Here is a 26844-nt window from a genome sequence, read left to right on the forward strand (position 1 = left end):
TATCATGCACAACTAATGAATGTACATTGGTGAAAAACTCCATTCACAAACATATCATTTCAGAGAAAGCATACCCCAGCCTAATCAACATATATGGAAAAAAAGTAAATAAGGACAATGAACATATCATCTTCCAAGGATTCAGGAAACTAGATAAGTTGGATCAACCTTCCTACCTAGGACCACTAAAAAAGTTGCACAATATATTGTTTTTGTCTGCTTGAAGTTATTGAAGGTATCAAGACAGTGAAGAATTACTTAACTCATATCTAAGAGCACACGGAATACCAGTGAACTGAATCTGGTGTTTAGGATAACTTTTAAACTCTGAAATGTCTATCATTCCACAAAAGGCAACTAGAAGGCTGAGAAGTTAAGCAGACTCAAAGCTCAGCTTATAGCAATTCAAAGACTCAAGCATATAGTATATGTAAAAACAACAATGGTATTCAGGACCACTAAGGAGAGATTGGTAAATCTCTTGATACAGATCAGGATTCTAAAATATGAGTTCAAAATAGACAGACCCTTGCTGTGATTGTACTCAGCTCTGAATTATCAGAATCCCTAAAACTGAGATTGTTAATATTCTTGCCAGAAGCAAACCAAAACTCTCTTTGGAAAAAGATATTGTCTTTCTAGGGCTCAAATTATTTACATAAATATTATATATTTTGTGTGTCCAAAACACAAAAACAATTTATCAGGCATGTGGGCAGTGAGGAAAACATGAACACAAACCAGCATCACCAACAGGTGTAAGAAACAGACACACAGGCTACAGATATAGTAATTATCAGGCATAGGACTTTTTAAAACTATGCTATAATATTTGAGAGAAAAAATCAGACCTTAGACCTTTATCAGGAAAATTTTTAAGTTATAAAAGGAAAAATTTTAATGGAAATTTAAAATAAATTGCAATAAAGATTCTAGTGATAAAAATAATAATTAAAATTAAATTTCAAATAGATATGTTAAATATGCAAGATCAGATGGTCAACTGCAGCACAGAGATTGAAACTATACAAAAAATCATATGGAAATACTAACAATGAAAAAGAAAGCAGCCACCATGCAGAAAAATTTCAACAGCTGAGGAACAAATCAGTGAACTCAAAGATAGGTGAACTTGAAGATAGAAATTACTCAAATAGAAGCAGAAAGAGGAAAAATAAAGAAAGAAAACAACCAGGAGTTGTGGAAGAATATCGAATGTTCTAACATATGGAAGAAGGAATGTTTGCAGTGATAATGACTGAGAATGTTCAAAAATAATGACAGACACAAAACCACAGATCCAAGTAGCTCTGAGAACACCAAGAAAGACATATAGAAAACACCCCCCTCACACACACACACACAGAGGCATATCATGTATTATATTCAACTACTAAAAACAGAAAAAGAACAGAAAAAAACCCTAAAGGCAGCAAGAGTAAAACCACACATTATATAGAGAGGAGAACGAAATTACAGCAGCCTATCTCATCTGAAACAATGCTTGCTATAAGACAATGGAGCAACATCTTTAAAGTACTGAAAAATCAAAACTGCTGAACCAGAATTCTATACCCTTAAAATATGAAGGAAAAATAAAGGCTTCCTAGGCAAACAAAAACTGGGAGTTTATTGTCAGCATGTCTGTTCACAAGAAATGTTAGAGAAAATTCTTCACTCAGAAGGGGCATGATAAATGCTCTCTATTTATCATATCCCTAAATTTCTAGATCTTTCCTGACACAGTCCAGGTTAATCAATGACTTCAAATAATGAATTTTCCTTAACTGAATAAAATAATTTAAAGTTTATCTAATTGGGAATGACTCTCTGCATAGGCACAGAATTTTAACAATGCAGTTAAACAGTAATTTATTTTATGAGACCATTCATTAATCCATTGACAGTATTTTTTTAGCATTTGTTACATAAGGCACAGTACTAGATTCCATCATACACTCTTTTATTCATTTATTTAATGACTAAGTATTTAGTATCAATAATATTCCAGGCTGTTTACTAGCCAAGATGTGAGATATACATTATTAATATTGCTTTATTCTTGTCTATATGAATCATTAGATTCTGGTTGGGGGGTAGATAGATGATAACTATAAGTATAATTAAGTTAAATAGGAATGGGTCACATCTGAAACAGCATCATAATATTTCAAATTATCCGAGTGTACAGCCATCAAGCCATTTTCACTTAATATATTACATTGTATATATTACATATAAGTAGACACTAAATTCCATTTTCTAGATTTTATTTTGTTCCAGCTGGTATGTGTGAGTGTGCTTTTATCCTTGTATATATTTGTGTGTCACAATTTAGATACTCTCTCATTTTAAGCTAGCCCTCCCAGGTTTTACCATTCATTCACTTAACAAGTACACTTCAGATTTCTTCAGATTGTTGATCAAATACAGAACAGCACTGGCTCAAGGACAGAGTCCTCAAAATATGGAGGCAGAAACTGTTCTCTAGTCCAGGGGTTGGTAAATCTTTTCTGTCAAAAGGACAGATGCAGAAAATAAATATTTTAGTCTTTGTGGGCCATATACTGTCTCTATTATTCTTCTTTGGATTTTTTTACAACTGCTCAAAATGTAAAAAAGTTTCTTAGTTTGTGTGGGCAGCACACAAACAGGTAGTAGATAGATTTGGTCTGCAGCCATATTTGGCCAACCCTTGCTCTAGACCCTAAGATTCATAAGTTTCATAAGTGTGAATACCGCAACTTGCTTGAGATGGTTCAACCAAGTGTCTATTCTCCAAACTTTAAAATCATGGAATCCGTATTTATGATCTTAGGCTACCACTATATAGTAAATTTAAAAAGACTTTGTTAGAATACAAATAAATGAAACTCAAACAAATTATTAAGTTTAATAAACTTAATAGGCTTAAAAAACAGGCTTAAAAATCTTGGCTATGATCTATCATAAAGGAATGCATGCTGACTTTTGGCAACTTGGGCTTCCATATCTAAGTTCTTAAAGACCACTTGATCTGATAATTTCAGAATTTTTATAAGATTTGATCACATGCTTCTCTACACTGTATTTTCTAAAATCATCATTTTCACTTTTCAAAAATGTACTCAGATCTTGAGTTTTGGCACATAATTCCATGATTATATCCAATACCCTCTTTAGTACCTGAGGCAATAATATGTCTGGGCCTGAATCTTCACCATTTTAATGGCATTCAGCTTTCTTACCTTCAGTTTGAATATCTTTGACTTCAATTTCCTCTCAACTTTTTAAAAATTTTTTACAGATAAATATTTCTTTTAAATTGAATAAACAGAAGGGAAAAAATGGTCTATATTTTTCTCAACTATTGACATGATTCCTTAGCTTAGAATAAACCAAATCTATAAACTCCTTTTTTGGTTGCCTACCATTTTACACAATCTATAGTTTATTCTGAATTTAAAATTTTTCCAGCTGTTCTTACAGAATTGTGCCTTTGGTTTATAGTATCTCCACCAGCTGCTTTATTGGAAGAGACAAGAAACAATCTTAGAATAAAGGGTTTTTGAATAATGACACACACAAGGTCATCCAGACTGCAGCCTAGATGATGTTCTCTTTCCTTTTTTTCTCTCTGACTAAAATTGAAATGATCTATAAAACCCTATCAAAGTGAAAGTGGGTATTCATAGATGTTTTTGCAAAGCACCTTGATGAAGTGAGTTTGCATAGAAAAAAACTGTTGTTTTTTTTCTTGACATTCAGCATTTGCATGGATTTTGGGCAGGGCAGTTAAGGGAAATAGTGACAGTAATAGAAATACAGTTGATAAAGTCCATATACTTGATATAGAAAGTCACTACTTTAATAAATGAACAAAGACCTACTGCCTAAGGAGAAATCCAAAGGTCTCTGCAGTAAGTTAATCACTTCCAATATTAAGAAGCAGCCATAGTAAGATGGGATGGGGGCAGTTGGAAAGTAGGTCAGAAAATGTGGATAAAAAGTGTCAATATATTAAAACAATAAAAGGAGGAGACTCAAACAAGGTCAGATAGCTCTGCTCTTGCTAAGGGGCAGGGAGTTTGCTGGTGGGAGCAAGGGTTAATAATTTCACCAGCTTTTAAGAAAATAGGGCTATAAATGAACACTAAACACAATTATTGAATGATTGCATGTTAGTTACATGAACTATAAGAAAACAATATACAGTCAATTTGAAGTAGTTTGTTAGCTAAAGGCACTGGGAACACTAATTAGCAAATACCAAATTATAATGGCTCTTAGGGAAAATACAGAGTTAGATTTCTGCCAGCCTATTGTCAACTGACCAATACATAACTTTATTCTATGTGTGTTTCTGTTTAAAGACAACTTATTTAACATAGATTGTAGATTCATTAACCCTGAACTCACTGTCAACAGCACTGTAACTTATCTAAATAAAGCTTATCTAATACATCTGTACTGTCACCATAAGGCACATCACAGCTTCCTTGTACTAAAGAACACTAGACAGCACTTTAGCTCTAGGTTTTAGGGGCCATTTTTAACAGCAGAATCAATAAAAATCAAAAACGAGAAAAACATGACACTGAATGAACTGCAAAAAGGACACTTCTTTGCAGTGTGAGAGATGAAACAGGAAGACAGTCATTTTATTCAACTTCATCTGAGAATGTTCACCTGGGGAGACTCAATTTTTTCACTGCTCTGTCCATGCACATGTCTACAAATGACCACGTTAAGTTTTATGAATATTGATTTGGGGGTTATAAATAAATTTTAGCTGGTAGGTAAGTTCTCAGATACAGAATCTGCAAATAATGAGAATCAAGTGTTCCAGAGTATGGGTTTCATTCTCACTATAAATTTTGTCACCTTTAGAGTGGTATGGTGTTACTAGGAAAAGGAATCTGAATAAGATGGATAGAAGTCCAGGACACACATTCCCTTATGGAATGCAAGTGGAACACTGGACTTTTTGGCCATGCTGGAACTTACACCATCCTAGCCATTTATCCCATTAGAAAGTGGACTTCTTTAGGGCAGGATCTGGTCTGTCTTGATAACAATTGTGTTGTGAGGCTTACCACAGTATCCTGGCACAATGAAACCTCCCAAAGACAGCTGTTGAAAACATGTATTTATGTAAATATCACCCCCTCAGTACCATTTATGTTTTTATTGCCCAAATTTTAGTGTTAAGCTCCTTCCATATCACCCGCTCAGTACCATTTGTGTTTTTATTAACCACATTTTAGTGTTAAGTTCTTTCCATCACTCTCCACTATTCTTCTGTTTAAAATCTTTGGCATTACAACAATCCTGGGCTTCCCTGGTGGCGCAGTGGTTGAGAGTCCGCCTGCCGATGCAGGGGACACAGGTTCGTGCCCCGGTCTGGGAAGATCCCACATGCCGCGGAGCGGCTGGACCCGTGAGCCATGGCTGCTGAGCCTGTGCGTCCGGAGCCTGTGCTCCACAACAGGAGAGGCCACAACAGTGAGAGGCCCGCGTACCACACACACACACACAAAAATCCTATCTTGACTTAGCACACTTTTAATTGTGTTTTCCTAAACTGGATTTTGCTCCTCTTCTTTGACTATAATAGCTTCTAACATGTTATGGTCACCATCATCCAAGTTTTCAGTTACTTCCAGTCAGTCTTGTTCCATTGAGTATTAGGTCAAATTTATTAGTTCACGATGGTTCTTCAAGTTGCTAAAGTAAAACCAAGTTACCAAAGCCATTAAATAATCTCTAAAATACCCTGTTTACACACACACACACACACATGGATTTCTTTCATTAAGGATATAGTAATTTGGGGTATTTAAGAGATAGAGTCTCCCCAAACTGCCCTGTGTCTTGGGATCACCTGAAAATGTACTGGAAAAACATCATCTATGTCCTCCATCTAGTTAGGAGGTACTAAACACACACCCACAAAGATGACATTCCTGTTTCTTTGCTCTTTTCTCCCTTTTTAACTCCTCTTCCACATCTTCTGATTTCTTACTTACCATACATGAATGTTTTAATGCACATTGCTGTTAATTCTATAAAAAGGCAAGGGCAGTATATTATATGTTGCATATATTTCCTCCAACTCCTTGTTTCATTCTTTCCATATACAGCCTTAACTATTTCAGGATCTGACTCCCATGATAACCTAGACGTTAGAATCTGTGCCTCAGACTAATGAGTTATAACCTATGCTGAGAACACAGCTAAACTTAGAAAGACAACACAATAAAGTTGCTAATTTCTTATATTTTAAGCCTGACAATTAAGCACATTCAAGTAATCTTTTTTTGTTTAAAGTAACAGAAATATATTCAAAAATTACTTAAGCAAAAAGCATAATTTTATTGTTAGCATAAAGGGATAATTTTTCATTTAAAATGCAGAATGAGCACATGCATTTATTTTCGCTACCTCCTGAGAAAATATAAACCATAACAAAGGAAATTAAGAGAAATAATTCTATAATAGAGAAGACAGGAGGAGAGTTATTAGTGGAACCCGTTTGTAAGAACGTTGATCAGGGTGAATATTATATTCCTTGTTAAAAAATGGTGAAAAGCTAATTAATCAATACATGGTTGCCCCCAGTATGTGCAGGGTCCTCAGAAATTATTTTTGGAGGGCTTCTGTTTATATAAACATTATTGGTCACCAAATCAGCATAACAACACCACTATTATGGCCAGATGTCTCTTGATCCTATGAAAAAATACCATGCCAGCCAGTGGTAGTGATCTGCTTATGAGGCCAAACTCCTAGAGCATCCCCCAAGGAGGACCCACAAGAGTGACTTTCAGAACTCCTTGAAGCATCCTGTTGATTCAACATATGGGGTAAAGTATCAGAGAATGACCTGAAAATTGGGTGTTAGGGCTCAAATGGATACTTATCTGGAGAGGACGCCAGTGTGGATGGCACTGTCAGCCCTATCCAGCCCCTGGCAGTAAACAAAGATTCTAAAATGTCAAGAAAGGCAATCTAAAGTAGGGGCACCAAATTACCTACTGCCCAAGGCAATCAAAGGGCAGTACTGGATTCACAAAAGAATCAAATTCATGACCCTATGCTCATTAATTCATACAATGAAAATCTCAGTATAGACAAGGCTGCTATTAGTCCATACGGCACATTTTGACAAGTGGGGAAAAGCATCTTTTCCTTTGTTTTAGTTTCATTTGTCAGAAACTTGTGTAAAAAAATATGGATTTTGTCAGAACATGACACTTTCTACTGTAACAAATACAGAAATGCAGTGCTTTCTCTCATATCATTTAACTTCATTATTCTTATAGACAAGACTCTTTGAAGGTTTGTCACACTGTGTCACACATGCCTACAGCAGTGCATGGCACATAATTGCTAAGTGTTTTGTTGAATGAAGGCATACTAGAGCTTAGCTTGAATCATTTCTGCAACAACAATATAATCAATGTAACTGACATCAGTCAGTTCTTTGCAGGAAAACATGTTTGGTTTGATTCATTTGAGACATGTCAAATGATATGCTAAGCTAGGTCTTTTTTTAAGAAGTTGTGCTTCACGTTCTGCCCCAATTTGCTGAACTACACTCCACCCAGCACTTCACTTATTAGAATTACTTATTCTGGTTCCAAAGTGCATGCAATTACTCAAGAATAACAAAAGTATAATTATTTACAACTCAAGAATATTCTGCTTATGTCAGAGGACCCACTACTGAGCTGGATGAGCATTTTTTTTGTGTCTTCAGGAAGTAATGACATAAATATTATGATTAAAGAAAAAACCCAGATAACTGTGGCCAGTTGACTTTCACATTGAATTAGTTTCGGAAAAATTAGGTCATGGTAGGAGTATCAGTGGTACTCCTTGAAAAGTGATTAATACCATATACACAAAAGAAGTTATTTTTCCTTAAAAATAAGTTTGATCATATCTATTTAATGCCTGAGTTTAACATTCTGTAATGGTTTGTATGCTTGTTCAAAAGGCATTGTCAAATACTATTTAAAATGTAATCTATTTAACTCTGCAGAAAAATGGAAATATGTACTAGCAATATCAAGGATTACTATTTTCATTTTTGTGTATCTTTTACAATTCCTATTGTTTTAGGAATATTACCTAGGAAGGCTTTTCTGATATTTCTCATAAAAGATATTATGCATGAGTTTTTAATGTAAATTGCAAAAAAAAAATTATGGTTTGTATTTCTAAGCATAATCAGAAATATACATAGTCTATAAACTATTATAATCTATGCTATCCAGGATTTTACCCTTTACAAATGTGACTCACCAAGTGCAATAATAGAGTGGACAGCAAATGCCTGTAGAAGAACTCCTGTGGGCAGGAACCATGGTAGAAACTATAAGTATCGATAAGATGATGGTGTCTTCCTTCAATCTAATCACACTTTATATACTCTTTAATCTCAGGTGTGCTACTCACCTCTGACATCTTTACACTCCTTGCTATCCTCCTTTACCCTCTCAGAAGGAAAGTGAATTTTCTAAGTCACCAAAACATCCATGTAAATTATATCTTACTATAACTTTTCCCAAGCTGTATATTTCTTTCATTTAATTTTACCTAGTTTCAGAGAGTTGAAGTAACTTACTTAAGGCCATAAAACATGTGTGAAACCGAACAGCCATGAATCTGAGATGTCCTAGGTCCTGGGACTCTTTCCCTGAACATAACCTTATTTGCTTAACTTCAGGTTCAAAACATTCAGAAAGCTTCTTTCCCCAAAAAGGGAAAAGCACAAATTAATTATAGCAATAATAATAATATGAATGCAGGTTTCATTAGGGTCACAGAGAGAATAAAAATAGATATACACATGCTAATATAATGTGTTCTAATAATGTTATGATAAATGGTTATTATTAGTATGGAGTAAAAATTATAGTGTCCTGTTTATATATCTTAGAGGAATATTACACTGATAGAAATCACATAACTGTTAATTATCTCTAAAAAGCAATCTCTGCACAGCATTAACTATTCAAGTTAGTAATAAAAATGAGTAATTAAAGCTGTTATACTAATGAGCCTTTAAATTCACAAAGAGGTCATTGTTGTAGAATATTCTTTCAAATGTGATCCATGGTGCACAGGGATCAAAATATTATGTGTGTGAAGAGTCTTCCACTGTATAGCTCCATGACACCTGAACCATAGGACAGGTCAGAATCCAAGGCAATCCTGACTAAAAAATTCTTTGTGGTCAGTATCATGCTCAGTGACATAAACAATGAATGGGATAAATTAATTATATAAGACATATAAGGCATGACCTAAGGAAACTCAGAGGGGGAAAGAAGCATGTGCCATTTAGGTCTGGAAAAAATGCATTGTAATAAAATAAAATTTACTCTAAGTCAGAGACGCCATGCGAAATGCAGGTACACTAATATTGCGGGAAAGATATAATTATGCTTATTTCTTTAAAAAATTTTCCTTCTATGAGTCAGAAAGGGTTGTAAATCTCTACCAGTTCCTCAGAATTCTCAGGATTGCATATAATCAATCACTGTACAGGGGGTAGCCTAAACCTCTAAGAGTGAAATATGACTGTGACTGATAAAAGTGAAGATGACAGAAAAGGCCATCACTTGCTATTCTAGAATAAAATGAGCAAATGAAGGTCAAAATTGAAAGTGAGGTGGGGGAGTAATAACTTAATAAATATTAAGTAAACATAGGGAAAATTTCAATCCTCAAATTACAAGTTAATGTTTCCAAAGAATAGAAGTTATATGCTGAATGACTGCTAAATTATACAGATTCAGAATTAGAGAGAGCCATGTCTAACAGTTTAGGACCCTTTACACCTCACACAGTGAGTATAGCTGAAGCTAAGCTATATCATATAATGTAGAGAAAATTATTGTAAAGAACATCCCCATTTTGAAGAAGTTGTATCAATGAACACATATACAAGTTTATTTTCCTTTTTGTTACTCTCTGTTTCAAATTAAATGTTTTCTGCTAAAAGCAGTCCTTGATTTTAAATAAACTTATAATCATGTCAACTTTATGAATCTGAAATGGAACATTTTCAAAAGGACATGCCTCAGACCCTAAATAACTATACACTGTGATGCCTTTTAGCATAAGAAATGTACATACTTCTACACAGAAAGTAAAAATGAAACAGCTGATTTCCACATTCGCTTGAATGTGCGGAGAGGGTAATAAGTTGGGGAAGACCTCAGAGAAGAGGTAATATTTGAACTGACTTTGAAGGACACAGAGTATTTTATATGACCATTCAAGAAGAAGGAACAGCACAAGTAAAAAAAAAAAAAGTATTCACTAGACAGAAACTGCAAAAATCATCTCGCTTGGTGATTAAAATATGGTCAGCCAGTTTTGTTGGTTTTCTAATTCTGTCCTTATATTGTCAATATACTTTCCAGCTGCAACTCAGTCAGTCTTGCCCAGGTCTTAAACCAATGGCCTACCAATATTAGCAACCCCTTTCTGATGTCTACTTGGAGATGAGAATTTATGTAATTATCTCACTTTTGCTGTATGTTTTGTTTCAAGTGCACAGAGGCAGCCACATGGCCACTGGGCAGAGACTTATTGTTTATTACCTCATTTATCCAATTGTCATAACTAAGTTCTATTTCTCTCTGCTGCATAATTCCAGTCCCACTCTGAGACATGTTTTACCACGCACCCTCATTTTCAAGAGACTGTTACTAATAGTTCACTTTAAAACTGGTCATTTTCTGATAATTGGCTCATCCTCTTTTCTCTGATTTGTAATTACCACATAATTAACATGTTTAATTTAGAAGTGATGCTGTTCATATAATTAACATTTTCAACATACAAATGAGAAGTAATATTTTAGTCTCATGAACAATTTTTTAGCTTATGTCCTTAGAAGGATTTTACCAATGGCTTCCCCATTAAACTGTAACGTGCTCCATAAATATAGTTGTCATAGCTCCGCGCTTGTACACATGCCATGCCTTCTGTTTGGCACAGCATTTGTCCTTCAGGATGACTTCAACACCACCTCTTTTGTGAAGGGTCTCTTGACTGGTCTCTAGTGGCCTCCCATTCTTATTAAGGCATGTATTTCTCATTGATTCATTATAGAATTAAGTAATAGAATTCTTCTTCACGTGTGTGTCTCCTTCACCATGTTATGAGCTCCTTGAGAGCAGGAACTCTGTCGTGTTTCCATGATCCCATTCTTAGTACAGTACCTGATACATAATAGGTGTTTAATATGTATTCTTCAAATAAATATTGAATGAATTCAAAACATTACTAACCTCAAAAGTGGATATATATTTTAAGATAAATACTGGCTTTGTTAAGAACATGACAGCAAAGTGGGCAGGTTCTTAAATGCGTGGATGGAGAGGAAACATAAGAGATAAAAGAGGTAAGAAAAATCAAGGAAAGACAGTATTTTTACTGTATTATATATATTGAAAAATCCCCCAAGTACTTTGATTTAATCTAAATAATGGGAAATAATTAGTTGAAATACATTTTTTCCCTTTCCTTTTGTATTGTTCTGCTCAGCATCATTCCTTAAATTTTCCCTCCAGAGAACAGAGAGAAGAGCAGCATTCTTTTTAAAACACTTGGAGCTCATATTGTACAAAGCACTAAATACAGAATAGTTATTATAATAAATGCAGTATATCTATATTCCTACTGCACCCAAGTGCATATTTACATTATAATTGAATATGTATTTGTTGTACGCAAATCTGTTTGCTAGGACTACAGTGAGAGTATCTGAGAGAATACTTTTCTAATAGAATATTTTGCATCTCAGTCCTTGTCATAACTAAGCATAATATGAAAATCCATCAGAGCATTCAAAAATATGGTCAAGAAATGTAATCTGTCTTTATTTAGTTTAAGCCACAGCATTGATCAACATCTGGAATTCCTAAATGGAAAATTAAGTACATTCCTAAAACAGACTCCAGCAAGTATTACTTAAAATACTTACTGGATTTCAGTTCAGATACCTGAAGTTATGGTTAAACAATGCATGTGGTTTTGTGTCTTTTTAATATATTTCCTGCATGTTCTTATTCATAAGAACATTCATATTCTGGTTAAAAGTGGCAAAAACCTTTCAATTCGCTATTTCATATGTTTAAAAAATGGATGGAAACTCAATCAATATTTTTATACTGTAAGAGTTAGGTAAGAAAAAGACATGTCTTTCTTATTCCATAAATATAAAAGGAGTTCAACTGTAATAAATCTGCCCTGAATAATGGTTTGATTATATGTAAAGTATAAACTATTTTGATATGACTTTACATTTATAGTATTATAAATCATGAATTCAAACATAGTATTTAAAAATAATGACTTTGGGTAACTGACAAGATGGGAACACTATGAAGAAACAAAGGGTTTAGTGCAGAGATGAATTGCTCAAGCTGTGTCTTGATGAGTATGAGGTACCAGCAGCTCATTCAAATGAAAATATCTCTCAGTTTGAAGATCAATTAGATGGGAAACACATGGAATGTGATTAAAACTATGACAGTGGAAACATACCAGGGTGATTATCAGAATGTGGAAAAAGAAGATGAGTGGGCCGAGGATGGAATCAGATAAAAGTGATATCTAAAAAATAGTTTCCATACTAATACACATGAGAAATGGCATTTTCACATAAAACTCACATCCAGATTTTACTGAAACTTTCCAAATATGTTTGAAAATATGAAGCACTATCACAATTAATAATGGGTACATAATAGTGTCAATCCCTGTATATTAGGCCATAACTAAATCAGTTTCAGATTGTGTGCAATTCCTAGTTATTGAGTAAAGCTCTACTACTAACTAAATTTCTCAAATAGCATATGGGAATGCAAGTGAGTGAGAATGGTACTGCTAAATTCTCTCTAATTTTCTTTTTAAGTTGATAATTTTTTGCCATATGGAGGCCTATAATGACCATAAGACCTCATATCCCACTTCAAATACATGGATAAAATAGAGCTTATGCATATGTGTCTGTCTACACATAATCGGTAGAGACAACATAATCCCTCCATATCAATGACTAACAATACATTTATAGAGGTTTAAAGAGGATATTAAAAAAAAATCCTCAGGTGCCAGAAACAAAGAAATACTTTGGAGCCAAACACAAATAATATAGTAAATCAGAATAACATGAAAGGAGGGCTGGGGTGAGGTGGCAGAAAGGCCACAGAAACAGTGCTAACTTAAACTATTTTAGGCCAAATAAGTTTGAAAATACTTAAGGGAAGTTACTGTAGGAATCAAAATGAGTACAATTCCAAAGCAGCAGAGGGGGAAGAGAACAATACAAGATGGTTAAATGATAAGAAAGGAGAGAAAAGAAAAAAAAAAAGGAGAGAAAAAAGGAAGAACACAATAACATAAATAGAACCAAATGGAAGAGAGAAAAATGGAAAGAAGTGTCATGGTATTGAAAAGCACAAAACAAGATATTATGAATAATTCCAAATCTATCAGAATAGTGATAAATGGACTAAACTACTAGTTATGAGGCAAAGACTTTTAGACTTCAATAAAAAATTAACAAATATACAAATGTGTCACTACATAATTTTTAAAGGATCACTAAAAACATAGCTAACAAGAAAGAATGAAAGTAAAGAAATAATAAAATATATCCCCTAAGGAGCATACAATGCAAGAATGTGATAGAACTATATTAATATAAGGAAAGAGATTTTATGGCAAAATGATTGTTATTATTTAATAAATATAAATATATTAGTCATTAATTAAAGAAGAAATAACAATCCTGAATGTGCATAAGCATAACAAATTATCTTAAAATATGGATAAAATCAAAATAGTTGAATTACTAAGTTCATTTTTTTAAAGCTATTTCTATTTATATATATATATATATATATTTTTTTTTTTTTTGGCTGTTTTTGGTCTTAGTTGCAGCATGCAGGAAATTTCGTTGGGTGGCATGGGCTCTTCGTTGCAGCCTGCGGGCTTCTCTCTAGTTGTGGCATGTGGGTTTTCTCTCTCTAGTTGTGGTGTGCAGGCTCCAGAGCACGTGGGCTCTCTAGTTGAGGCACACGGGCTCAGTAGTTGTGACGCGAGGGCTTAGTTGTCCCGCGGCCTGTGGGATCTTAGCTCCCCAACCGGGGATCGAACCCACGTCCCCTGCATTGGAAGGCAGATTCTTTACCACTGGACCACCAGGGACATCCTACTAAGTTAAATTTTAAAAGCCACAATCACAGAAAGAAAGTTGACCACTCAGAAACTGACAGATCAAGTAGGCATTTAAACCATACAGTGGAAAAAGAAAGAAAAAAGACAATGTCTATTCTTTATTAAATAAACACAATGTTCATCTTCAAAAGTTGGTATAATTTCACAAAATAAATAACTAAGAATCAGTATACAATCCATATTATTTGACTCACGTAATAGAATACAAACAAAAACTGAGACTTCTGCTTCTGGCTCTGGTAGTGAGGACTAAGGCAGACATCACAACTGCTATAGACAGATAACTAGAAAAGCCACATAAAATTTAAAATCACATGGTTAAAGTCATGGGACAGTTGCTGAGGTGAACAGGTTTTTTTTTTTTTTTTTTTGGTACACGGGCCTCTCACTGTTGTGGCCTCTCCCGTTGCGGAGCACAGGCTCCGGACGCGCAGGCTCAGCGGCCATGGCTCACGGGCCCAGCCGCTCCACGGCATGTGGGATCTTCCCGGACCGGGGCACGAACCTGTGTCCCCTGCATCGGCAGGCGGACTCTCAACCACTGTGCCACCAGGGAAGCCCAGGTGAACAGGATTTAAGGAGGAAAAATTGTAGAGATAGAGAAGCAATAGAATGGCGAGGAGATACTCTGCAGCTTCCACCGAACTCAGAACTTTTGGCTATTTTGACTGCAGGAGAGGAAACCGAAGATCTACACAAAAGGCCCAGACAAAGGCCACTTCTGAGGCAAGGAACCAGCAAGCTTCCAGCAGTCTATGTAGATTGACAGAAAATAATCAGAGGCCTGAGGAGTCAGAAACCAACTCCACCAAGTCATATTTTGAGGGCTTCCCCTGGGGGGAGGGGGCGTGTTAATTCCCTGGTACTTCTGGCTTGCCACAGATGGTACATGGACCCTCCACAAATCTGGTCAATTTTGCCAGTAGGCATGGAGATGCAGATACTGGCAGTTTAGAAATTAGTATGACTAAAAGGTTGGGGGCATAGGGCAGTACAATAACTGGTACTTATATAAGACTTAAATGCTCCAGGCACTATATGTATGTATGTATGTATGTATGTATATCACCTCCTATATTCTTGCCACTGGACTGGGAGCAGGGAATGAACAGGAGAATGAGATATACTGTCAGTCCTCAAGAAGCTGAGTATGGTTGAGTCAGGCTTGTACAGCCTGGTCCACGTTTATTTCTGAATTGAGTACTGTCAAAACAGATATTTCTGGAAGAAATGCTAAGTCCTTAGATCACCCTACAATGGGTAATTTATATAAGAGAAAATCCAAACGGTCAATATCTGTTTGCAAAGATGCTCAACTTTACCAGTAATCAGAGAAATGCAAATTAAAATAGTTCATACCTATCATTCCAGCCATTAAAAAATGACGATAATGATGTCAGTTGTGAATACTAAGTCTGTACTAAACACCAGATGTTTTATGCTTGTTCATGGATTAATTCAGTAGCTCATGAAAAAATTCTACGAGCTAGACATTGTAATCTCCCTCCTATAGATATGAATACCGAGGCCCAGATAAGTCATGAATAAGTGGTGGAGCTGGAATTCAAACCTCTTTGGAATGCAACCTTGAACATGCAATATCTTCGCTATTTTTCCTGACAGCCATAATAGCAACAAGAATAAAATGGTTAATCCTTAATCAGCTATTTTCCAAGCATCCTTCTAACATTTTTACATTTAATAAATCATGTAATCATTACAGTAGCTCTATGAAGTAGGTATTGGGACGAAGGATGTTGCCTGCCATTGCAGTAAACAAAGAGTGTTGCCCACCACCAAGCCATCAGGCACTGCAGCTGCCCACCTAGACAGTGTACCCTGAGGAGGATTCAGAATGGAGAAAAACAGGATACTGACCCTAGATAGTTAAGATACATATGTAAGGAATAATTTCAATGAGCCCAGACTCTTTCATCTTCCCATACACAGAAAAACATTAACCTGAGATGTCTGTTTTTTGTGATTAGCAGTATTCTTTTGACGTTTGACTACATGAGTTCTTTTTGTTTTGTTTTGTTTTGTTTTCCAGCAAAAACTCCTATATATCCTGGCTCCTCTGTAACCTTTTAGGAACAGTTCCTCAGAGATATTTGAGAGGCTGTCTCCCGAGCTATAGTCCTCAGTAAGGTTCCCAAATAAAACATAACTAGCACCTTTTAGGTTGTTCATTTTTCTTCAGTTGACAGTATTATACTATTCTCATTTTAAGATGAGGAAACTGAGGAACCGAGAAATTAAATTCCTGCCCAATGTTTCATTGCTAATAAATGTTAGAGCCAAGATTGAACTCCAAGGCATATGCACTTAACCGCTATCTATATTGCCAATATGTGTCGGTGTAGATGGACAGAAGCAGCTACTATAAATACGATAGGAGGTAGCATACTGCATGTGACCACTATGGAAAACATTTTGGCAATACCTAATAAACTTGAAGGTGTACCTATGAAATGGAGCAGAACTCTATGGTCCTTGCCTGCCATGTCCTCCACCTGCCTTTTGTCCATGGAAAAACTTTAGCCAAAAAAATAAGTTTAATCAGAGAAGTAAGAAAATGCAGAAACAAAGGAAACAGTTAACGGAGACCAAATAATAATGGTTTAGTCATTAAGTAAAGTCAAGGACCTTTAGTTCTTCCTCAAGGGCTACAGATAATATTCTGAGCCATATCCCATGAGCTGTCTTATAGATGCTGCAACCCCCACCAGGTGGAAGAAATTAACTACACGATGACCAGACTGTAGCCATGACATAAGCTGCCACAATTCCGAGAACTGGCCTCAAGGAAGTGGGAACAAACCAACCCTGGAACTGAAGATTAACTGTGCTTAAAACAATCAAGATGACACTGGTCAGACCACCATGTGACCAATTTCAAAATGACTATCGGAGCTGACTGTGCTTTTTCTACATTTAACCCCCTCCCTCTGCCTGGAAAAGCCCTTGTCCACTGATTGTTAGTGGGGGGGAGGGGGGGAGGAGGAATCGGCCTTTGGACAGGAGTCCACCTTCCCCCCGGTTGCTGGCACCTGAAATAAAGCAGACTTTCCTTTCTGGCAACTTGCCTCTTTATTGGCTTTTGAGTGGTGAGCAGCCAGACCCCCACTTTCAGTAACACATACACTATGACAGAAATTCCAAATCAGTATATATTAATTAGCTTTTACACATTTGCACAAGCAAACATTTTAAAATGAGAAGTAAGGATTGGATTCAGGAAGGGGGGGGTCACAGCATTTGTCACATTATTCTGTATACTTTTCTGTAATTTGAAATATTTTGTATAAAATAATGCTAGCAAATAGGAGTGACATAATTAAAAGTAGTACTTTATTAGTAATAACACAAATGGGACAAAATAAGACACCTAACAGTACCAAATAGGCACTTGCAAACCACTGATTTTAGGTAAGGGTGGAAAGATTGGGAAAGGAAAAAAAATCCAAAAGGGCAAGTGAGAAGTGAAAGGCAGAGATATAAAAGGAGGGGAAAGAAAAACCATGGAAGTTGTGGAGGGGAAAAAACATCATGTAAGGAGAAAATGATCCATAATACCAAATGCGGGAAGGAAGCCCAATAAAATAAATATTTAAAATATCTATTGAATTTATTGTGTAAGAAATCCATTAACTAGTTTCAGTAAAATGCTGGTGGTGGAAACACTATTGCAGTAAGTTAAGAAGTCAAAAGAAAATAAAAAATTTGAGACAGGACATGTAAGGTATCTGTGGCATAATAAGAAATATATTTCATCTGTCTCTGGTTCAATGAGGTGACTAAGGGTGGAGACCCCTAGATAGTCTCAGGATGGGGTTGGTCACCAGAAACACCAAACATGTGATTAGAAGGTAGGAATTCTCAGCCCCACCCCGACCTCAAGGTAAGGAAGGAGACCTGGAGATAGGGTAATAACATCTCTTCAGGGACTTCCCTAGCAGTCCAGTGGTTAAGACTTCGCCTTCCGGTGGTGTGGGTTTGATCCCTGGCTGCGGAGCTAAGATCCCACATGCCTCGTGGCCAAAAAACCAAAACATAAAACAGAAGCAATATTGTAACAAATTCAATAAAGACTTTAAAATGGTCCACATAAAAAAAAATCTTAAAAAAACTCTTCAATTACAACGTTTGGAGAGCTGGATGTGCCACACACCCTGACTCCACAAGGACAGAAGCTCTTGTACTCAAGCACCTTCCAGACCTTGCCCTATGTATTTCTTCACCTGGCTGTTCAGTTGTAGCTTTTATAAAAACCAGTAAACCCAAGTAAAGTGATTTCTGGTGCTCTGTGAGCCATACTAGCAAATTATTGAACCTGAGGATGGAGCCATAGAAATCCCTATTTATAGCCAGTCAGTCAGAAGTGTGAGTGGTTCAAGAGTTGTAACTGGCATTTGAAGTTGGGGCAGTCTTGTGAGACTGAGCTCTGAACCTGTAGGGTCTACACTAACTCCTGGTAGTTAGTGTCCAAATTGAATTGAATAGCTGGACACCCATCTCATGTCAGAGAATTAATTGGTGTCAGATGATGCATCACAGTATCCCATCCAAGAAGTCTGAGATAAAGTGAAGAGAGGCCAGTTAGTAACTGGAGGATCAAGGGAAGTTGTATTTTTTTTGTTTGTTTTTGTTTTGTTTTTTATAAAAAGGTTTGGAAATACAGTTGATCCTTGAACATGTGGGGCACCAATCCTCCACAAAGTCAAAAATCCATGGGTACCTTTTCAGTCAGCCATTCATATCCATGGCTCCACATTCACAGATTCAACAACAGGATCATGTAGCACCGCACTAGGTATTTAGTAAAGATGATTCATGCATAGGTAGACCTGTGCAGTTCAAACTTCTGTTGTTCAGTGATCAACTGTATTTTACAGGTTAAGGGAGTACTTAGGAGGAAGAAGTTAATTAGGAGACATTGAAGAGTGAAGCTAGATCACCCAGGAGGTGGGAGTGAAGAGGAAGTCATCAAGAGTAGATTGGGTAGATTTAACCGTGTACACTGAATGGGAACAAGGAGGAATGTGATTGTTGATTTTACTTTTGTTATTTTAAGAAGAGACAACAAAGTCATTTGAGTACATCTCTGATGGCTTAAATTCTTTGTGTAAAGAAGAAATTGAAATCTTCCATTAAGAAAAGGAAGTCCAAACCTAGTTAAGGGAAATGAAGTTTATACAGACATTTAGGAAATAAGAGACAGATGATGAGTAAAGAAAATAACTGAGTGAAATCCCTTTTCTTCACGTCTTTCTCTAGCCAACACAACAGAAAATAAAGATGCCTGAAAGAAAAGAAAACTTATTGAAACTTATTTTACAGTTGATTCTCTAAGAACAGAGCTCACATGTTTATAAACACAGAGAGTCTAACGGGAACATGGGTAGTTGATATGGGTATAGTGGGAAAATGTCTTGCTGACGTTAGCTAATAGCTTTATTTTGCCCCAACAGAGATTTTAACTCTCTATTTCTACCAAAGCACAGTTTCCACTGAATTGCAGTATTCAGTAATTTGAACCTTTGGATTTCACTATGTTGAACTGATTTTTATTGCTATTGATTTTTATATATAGAATAATGTATAGATTCAAATTGGCGTTACAAAAATGTATCAGAGAATATAGTATATTTTAATCCACAATATAGTTAATAATCATATCTTTAGAGAGTAAACATTGTTATGTGTTTGTTAACTAAACAGATGTATCTTTAATATATAAGAATGTATTCATATTGGGAAATAAACTACTTTGAAAATATTTCAATCTATATGTAACTTATTTTTTTTTTTTTTTACAAAACACAGATTAATTTGAAACTTTAACTCCAGAAAATAAACTCCTGGAGTTACAATTTAAAACCATGTACAAGCATTGTTAGGATAATTATAACCATAACTTGTGACTTAGGCTTAGAATTTAAAAAATCCATATAATGTAATTACTCATAAAAATAAAATATCTGCCATAGTTTTATGTTTATCATACCTCCAGCATAGAATTCAGTTTATTTCGTTCCATATACACAGAGTATAACTATTTCACTCTTTAGTAATTAAATGGCATTAAAAAATGGTTTTGTCTCTTTGCCTGTTTTTTAATGACTCCACTGTTTAAAAATGGTAGTTTGATTTTAATACATATGCATCTTCAATCTGAGGGAGTATGACCTTCAAATAATTGAAAATTGGAATTAAAAACATTTTAATCTTCATTAGCTTTTAATTAGAGCACTCAAAATACTTTTTTTTTTCAAACGTGGATTTCTCATAGCAACAATTATAGTGGCCTTATTACTCAATACTTAATTTTGTACTTAGCTATTAATTTAAATTAGAAAAGAAAGCAGCAGAAAATACATTACTTCTACAAGTGCATATTTGTGAGATGTTGCAAATGAACATCATTAACATCTTTAGTAAATCTTTTAAGTGAATTAAAATGTTTGTTTCATGAAAGAGACCAAAATAGAATTACTCAATTGTAATCTAAAACATTCTGAATTAATCAATTTAGAATTGATATTTAATTATATGAATGCAGAGTTAAGTGATAATTGACATAGTTATTGAGTTTAAATGCCTGAGTAATAAAGCTATAATATGGTGAATGGATGTGAGTCTAATAAATTTTGATCATTCAGGTCAGCACAATTGTGTTTGCCACTGTTTTAGTTATGTATGCACATATATATATGTGTACTTATACATGTGTATATATATATATTTTTTTCAAGTATCCGATCTTCCCTATAGTGACCAGGTTAACCTACCCATGAGAAACTTGGAAAACTTACTTATAAAAACTTAAAATTTACAAAAAACATTGAAGAGTTTAACAAAACAGAATAGTAGTGAATTACATGGATTATGCAAAAACAAAACAAAACAAACAAAAAAGCCCCATGAGTTAAAAGTGAGAATGCTTCCAAAATTTACTTTTAAAGTTAACCTACAGTTTTCCATCTGACTCTCCATTAAAATACACGTATAAAATAAAATAAATTAAAAATAATAAAGCAAAGTTAAGTTAGACCCAGAACTATGTTCCCCTCAGTCCTTTTTGGTTTTTGGTGTTTTCTATCTCCAAGCTGCTTTTGGAACGTCTTCCTTTATGCAAGTCTAAGCCTGGTGAGTGTGGTCTGAAACTTCATCCCACATGTGCTCATAGCACAGCAGTAGAGTCTTCATTACATATCAGAATTAGAGAAAATCCAAACTAATGTAGCATATTACACAGAAGGTACTAGATAAAAATCAAGGAAAATTAACATAATTGCAGACAATTATGTTTGTCTAGGTGACAATGGCAAGGAAGGGTTATACAAGACCCAAGATCCAAGTGATCCCATACCAGCAATGTGTCTATGTGTTTCCCAGAATGGATTCCTTCTCTTTATCTGGGCAGCTCAGGAAAGAAAAGGAACTCATATTTATAGAACATTAGTAGTCAGGCAATCTATCTTTGCTTCACAGTTATTATCAATTCTATTCCTCACAACAACTCTAAGTGGTAGGTATCATTCTCTATAGTAAACGTCACTGAGGTTCAAAGATGGTAAGTGACTTGCTTTAAATGACAGAGCTTGAATTGAAACCAAAGTTTTCTGATTGAAATTGGATTTTTGTTCATTACAATCATGTTTCCCTAATGTACATTTTTATAAAAATCCTCTGGAAGTTTAACAAAAGGCAGATCCTTAAACCCTACCCCAGACTTACTGAATCAGGATCTGCAGGAGAATTCTGAGAAACTCCTACAGGTAAAAAGTTATCAGGAATTTGTGTACATACTATGGATTCTCCTTTCTGTCCCAAATGCTGTAAATTGTGTAAAGAACGTTTAAAATTTTAACTCAATCTATAATTATGCTGGAGAAGGAAAATCAAACAAACAAAAAAGCTATAGTGGATTAAAATTGTGAAAAGTCCTTGAAAGAGAGAATGCAAAATGGATGAGATGGAAGAAGAAGCTTAATACTGGAAATATTCACAAACCTAAAACTACTATAATTCACTCTTGACTAAAGTTTAAATGAACTATAGGTAATAATGATAACTAAGAAAATGTTCATAGAGAAGAATCCTGCCATATCAGATACCATGACAATGTTAAGCTAGTCATCAAAGAAAAGATGGCATTGTAGAGCAGAGTACTGCTCTTACAGGTTACTTGCATTCTAATATCCTTAAGGTCTAGGAAACAAAAAAGCCAAACATACAGGGGAAAGATTTTATTTAAAAATTAAACTTTAAACAGGAGTTTCTGTAATAAAGAAATTAAGCTCTCTGAGATATTCACTGGTGTTTCCTGAACTATTCAATACAAACTTCCTCCTAGAAGAATCATTCCATGTTAAATGCCAAGTGCTGGAATCTTGACTTATGTAGGACAATGTAGAAAAAACCCACATTGTATTTGCTAACTTGTAACTGATGTGTTTCATGGGGATCTATTTTATGTACATTGTATTGATTTTCTCTTATGTAGAAAATGCAGGACCCTTGGGTATGGTTTTCTCCTTGACATCTGGGTAAGAAAAATAAAAACCATGGCTAAAGTAGATTCAAAATCCAACATAACAAAAAGTCTTGTTTACTTGACATCAAGGATCAATACTGCACAAGGGAGTAGTGATTTGAAGTTGACTGTATATAATGATGTCAGAAAATGAGAGGGAGGGAGCCTGTAGGCAAGCAACAAGACTTTGTTGGGGTGCCACAACATGGAAGCTAGATATTTACACTTTATCCCTAGACTGGTCCACTCATGACCTAGATATCTCCCTTCTCTTTGAGGAATACTGTCGTAAATTGGGCAGAGGGAGAAATTGTTCTAAGTAGATGGAAAAGAATGGGAAAAATGGGCAGCCTTTGTCTATACCCAAGGGACAAGGCAAATATTCTCTCTTAACAACAGACTCCTTCCTCCAGTCTCCCTGAAAGTATGCCAGTATATATATCATAGTAAAACTTCCTATCCCATCCTACAAGGGAGATTTAATATAGTCTAACAGGAACTGTAAACTAAAAATTCAAGAGCACAGTCAAGAATTAGTTGTGTGTAGAACAATACTGTGATAGAAAAGAAAACAGCAGATATCCTTGGCCAACTTTTGACCCTAGAAAAAATGTAAAACCAAGGGAGCAGTCAGCCCTCAAGAGGATGGATAAGAGAGCAACACAACCCCTGAGAGCATACTGGGGCTATCTGAACTAAGTATAAGGTTTCCAGGTGCCCTGAAGTGTGGTTCTGAGGTAGAACATGGCCCTGGCTGGGCAGGTGGACCTCACTCCTGTGATGAAAACATGGCTTGAAGAAATGTTTAGTGGAGATTTTGAGTGTGAGGTCCAGTATAGGAGTACCTCGTGCTCAGATCTAATGTTATTACTGGTCCAGATCATCACCCAGGAAGGAAGTCATGAGTCCTCAGAATGAGAGGGCCAATTAAAGGTCAAAGAGGATAATAAAAATAAATTTACACCCAGATGGTTTTATAGATAAGTTATTCAAATTTCAATTAAAAAAATAATTCTTTTTGCCAGATTAACATATCCATTAAACAGAGATCCAAATAATAATAATAATGGTAATTCAGCTGTTGTGAATGTGATAATCCTTTGTGCAAAGATCATATTCATGAATGAGATATTGAAAGGGAGAGAGAGGTAAGGAATTCATAGAGTATTTTCTGGTTGAATCTAAATATTAATCTGCTCTTGTCTACCTTACATTTTACTAAAGACAATCTTATTTACTTCAAGTATTGCAGGAACTCACAGCTATATTCTATGGTACTTAAAACATGTGGGTCCAGGCCTCCTTTCTGAAATTTTCTCATACATCAAGTTACCTATGTGATATTCCTCTAGAATTTTTCCCAGAACTTCTCAAGCAAAATATGTCCACAATCAAACTCTTAATCATTCCCTAAAAATCTACTTCTCCTCAGATCTTCACCTGAAGATATAGCACCACCCATGGCTCAAAAGAAAAAAACTGGAATCACCTTGAGCCCTCCATATCCTCCATCTTGTCCTACGCAGCCATCATCCCATCCAATTGCTTCTATTATGAAATGCATTGTAAATTTTATCCACCTCTATGCTCTATGTTCTACTTTGAAGTACTAAAAGAGCCTACTAACTTGCTTGCCAGATTTCACTACTGACACATCTTATTCTATTCTCCATGTAGCAGCCAGGATGATCTTTCTTTCTTTTTTTTTTTTTTAAATACAACAGAAATCCCATCATATCACTCCCCTGCTTAAAAACCCTCAATAACTTCCCATGGACTTAATATCCCAAATCCTTGGCATGCCCTTGAAAGCTCTGACTTTATCTCCTCCCTTGCTGTTCACAGCAACCAGCCACACTGGTATTTTTCCTGTATTTTGAAAGTGTCAAACTATTTAACATAGGGCCTTTGCATCATAAAGTATAAGCTCTCTTACTCTTTATGTGAATAACTTCTCTTCACCTTTCAGATATTAATACAAATGACAATTCTTCTGTAAAATCATCCCTACCCTCTTGAAAATAAAGATCACCAAATTACTATCACTCTGGTTCTTTTCTTTTATAACACTCACAAATAATTATTTGTGATTGAATTTGCAAAAGTCCTTCTCTCCCATGAGTTTTTAATCTACACTATTGAACCTTAATTATAGAGACTATACTTGATACTTGGCAAGAATTCAATAAGTATTTCTTATAGTAATGGACAAATGATAGTATATTACCAATTTTTCAAAAGTCCATACATTGAATACTAAGTAAAAAAATAAAAGGTCAGGGACTTCCTTGGTGGTCCAGTGGTTAAGAATCCGCCTTCCAATGCAGGAGGCGCGGGTTCAGTCTCTGGTCAGGGAACTAAGATCCCACATGCTCCGTGGCAACTAAGCCCGTATGCACTCTAGAGCCCGCACACCATGACTAGAGATAAGCCTGCACGCTGCAACGAAAGATCCCGTGTGCCACAACTAAGACCCAACACAGCCAAATAAGTAACTAACTTAAAAAAAAAACAAAAAAAACCCTCAGCAATGTAATCATATATAATACTTGTTACTGAAAAACAATGCCACGTTTAATTTGTGAAATTATAATTTGTTTTTACGTTAATTTTAAAAGTTAAATAAACTAAGATCTACTAATTTTTGCTTTTGCTATATTTTAAAGTGCTAACTGAATCATTCAACCTGAGAAAGAACTTCATCATAGTCATCACATATAAGTCCCTATAGATAGCATAAAATATTTAGGCATTCAAATTAAATTAGATATTTAAAAACCATCAAAACTTAATTGTCAGTTGACAATGATCAAGTACATTCCTTGAAATATGAAAATGAAGTTTTCAAAGTAATGAAGATTAGCCAGGATCCCTCATGTGAGACATAAATATGAGCTGTTTAAGATGTTTAATCAAAATATTTTTCAAGGATATTTTAAATCAATGCCTATAAAGATAATTCATTTAGTATTTTAGAATATTTTAAATGAAAAGCTGAAAACTACTAGAAATCAGGTAATTTTTAAAAGTCCTTTGAAAGTGTGCATCATTTGTATTTTTTATGATGGGACTAGTTTCTTTTCAGTTTTTCTTTTTCCCGCCTTAAACTATGTTTCAAAAAACCCCAGGGCCTTCCAAGCCCTGATACAATTGCAACAGAAATTCAGTGTAGTTTTTCTTGCATTAAAGATAAATCTAGTTATCAAAGTGGCAGGGTCTGTTTGTTATCAGTTGGTCTCCAGGCAGTCTAGAAGATCAGAGACTGGCACCACAAGAGCTCAGGATTAGAAAGCTTGAATTACCTGCATAAAAAAGGTGAAGCTCACTGGTCCATGAGTAAAGAATATATATCTCCCACTACAGCTGTGTAAACCTGATACTTGCAAAGTGCAAGAAACTAAGAAACTATGGCATCAAAATACATATATATATACATATATAAATGTGATTATATATGTAAAATATGCGTATGTATACTTGATCCACTAGAGTATATGTCCCTGTATATCAAATGTTTGAAATAAATGAAAAGCTCTGGATTGTGCATTTCCACATGAACAAACAACTAAATAGAAACAAATGGGGGCTTCCCTGGTGGCGCAGTGGTTGAGAGTCCGCCTGCCAACGCAGGGGACACGGGTTTGTGCCCCAGTCCGGGAACATGCAGCAGAGCGGCTTGGCCTGTGAGCCATGGCCGCTGGGCCTGTGCGTCCGGAGCCTGTGCTCCACAGTGGGAGAGGCCACAACAGCGAGAGGCCCACATACTGCAAAAAGAAAAAAAAAAAAAAAGTAACAAATGGATCCAGCACTTTTACGTTTGTCACAGAGACAACAGATACATTTCTAGGAGTGGTATTTTAGTCTCTGTCCCTTAAGTTACAAAGCTCAGTTAATTTTTTTTTTAACATCTTTATTGGAGTATAATTGCTTTACAATGGTGTGTTAGTTTCTGCTTTAAAACAAAGTGAATCAGTTATACATATACATATGTTCCCATATCTCTTCCCTCTTGCATCTCCCTCCCTCCCATCCTCCCTATCCCACCTATCTAGTTGGTC

This window comes from Lagenorhynchus albirostris, chromosome 5 (genome assembly GCF_949774975.1).
Source record: "Lagenorhynchus albirostris chromosome 5, mLagAlb1.1, whole genome shotgun sequence".
NCBI classification, from domain to species: Eukaryota; Metazoa; Chordata; class Mammalia; order Artiodactyla; family Delphinidae; genus Lagenorhynchus; species Lagenorhynchus albirostris.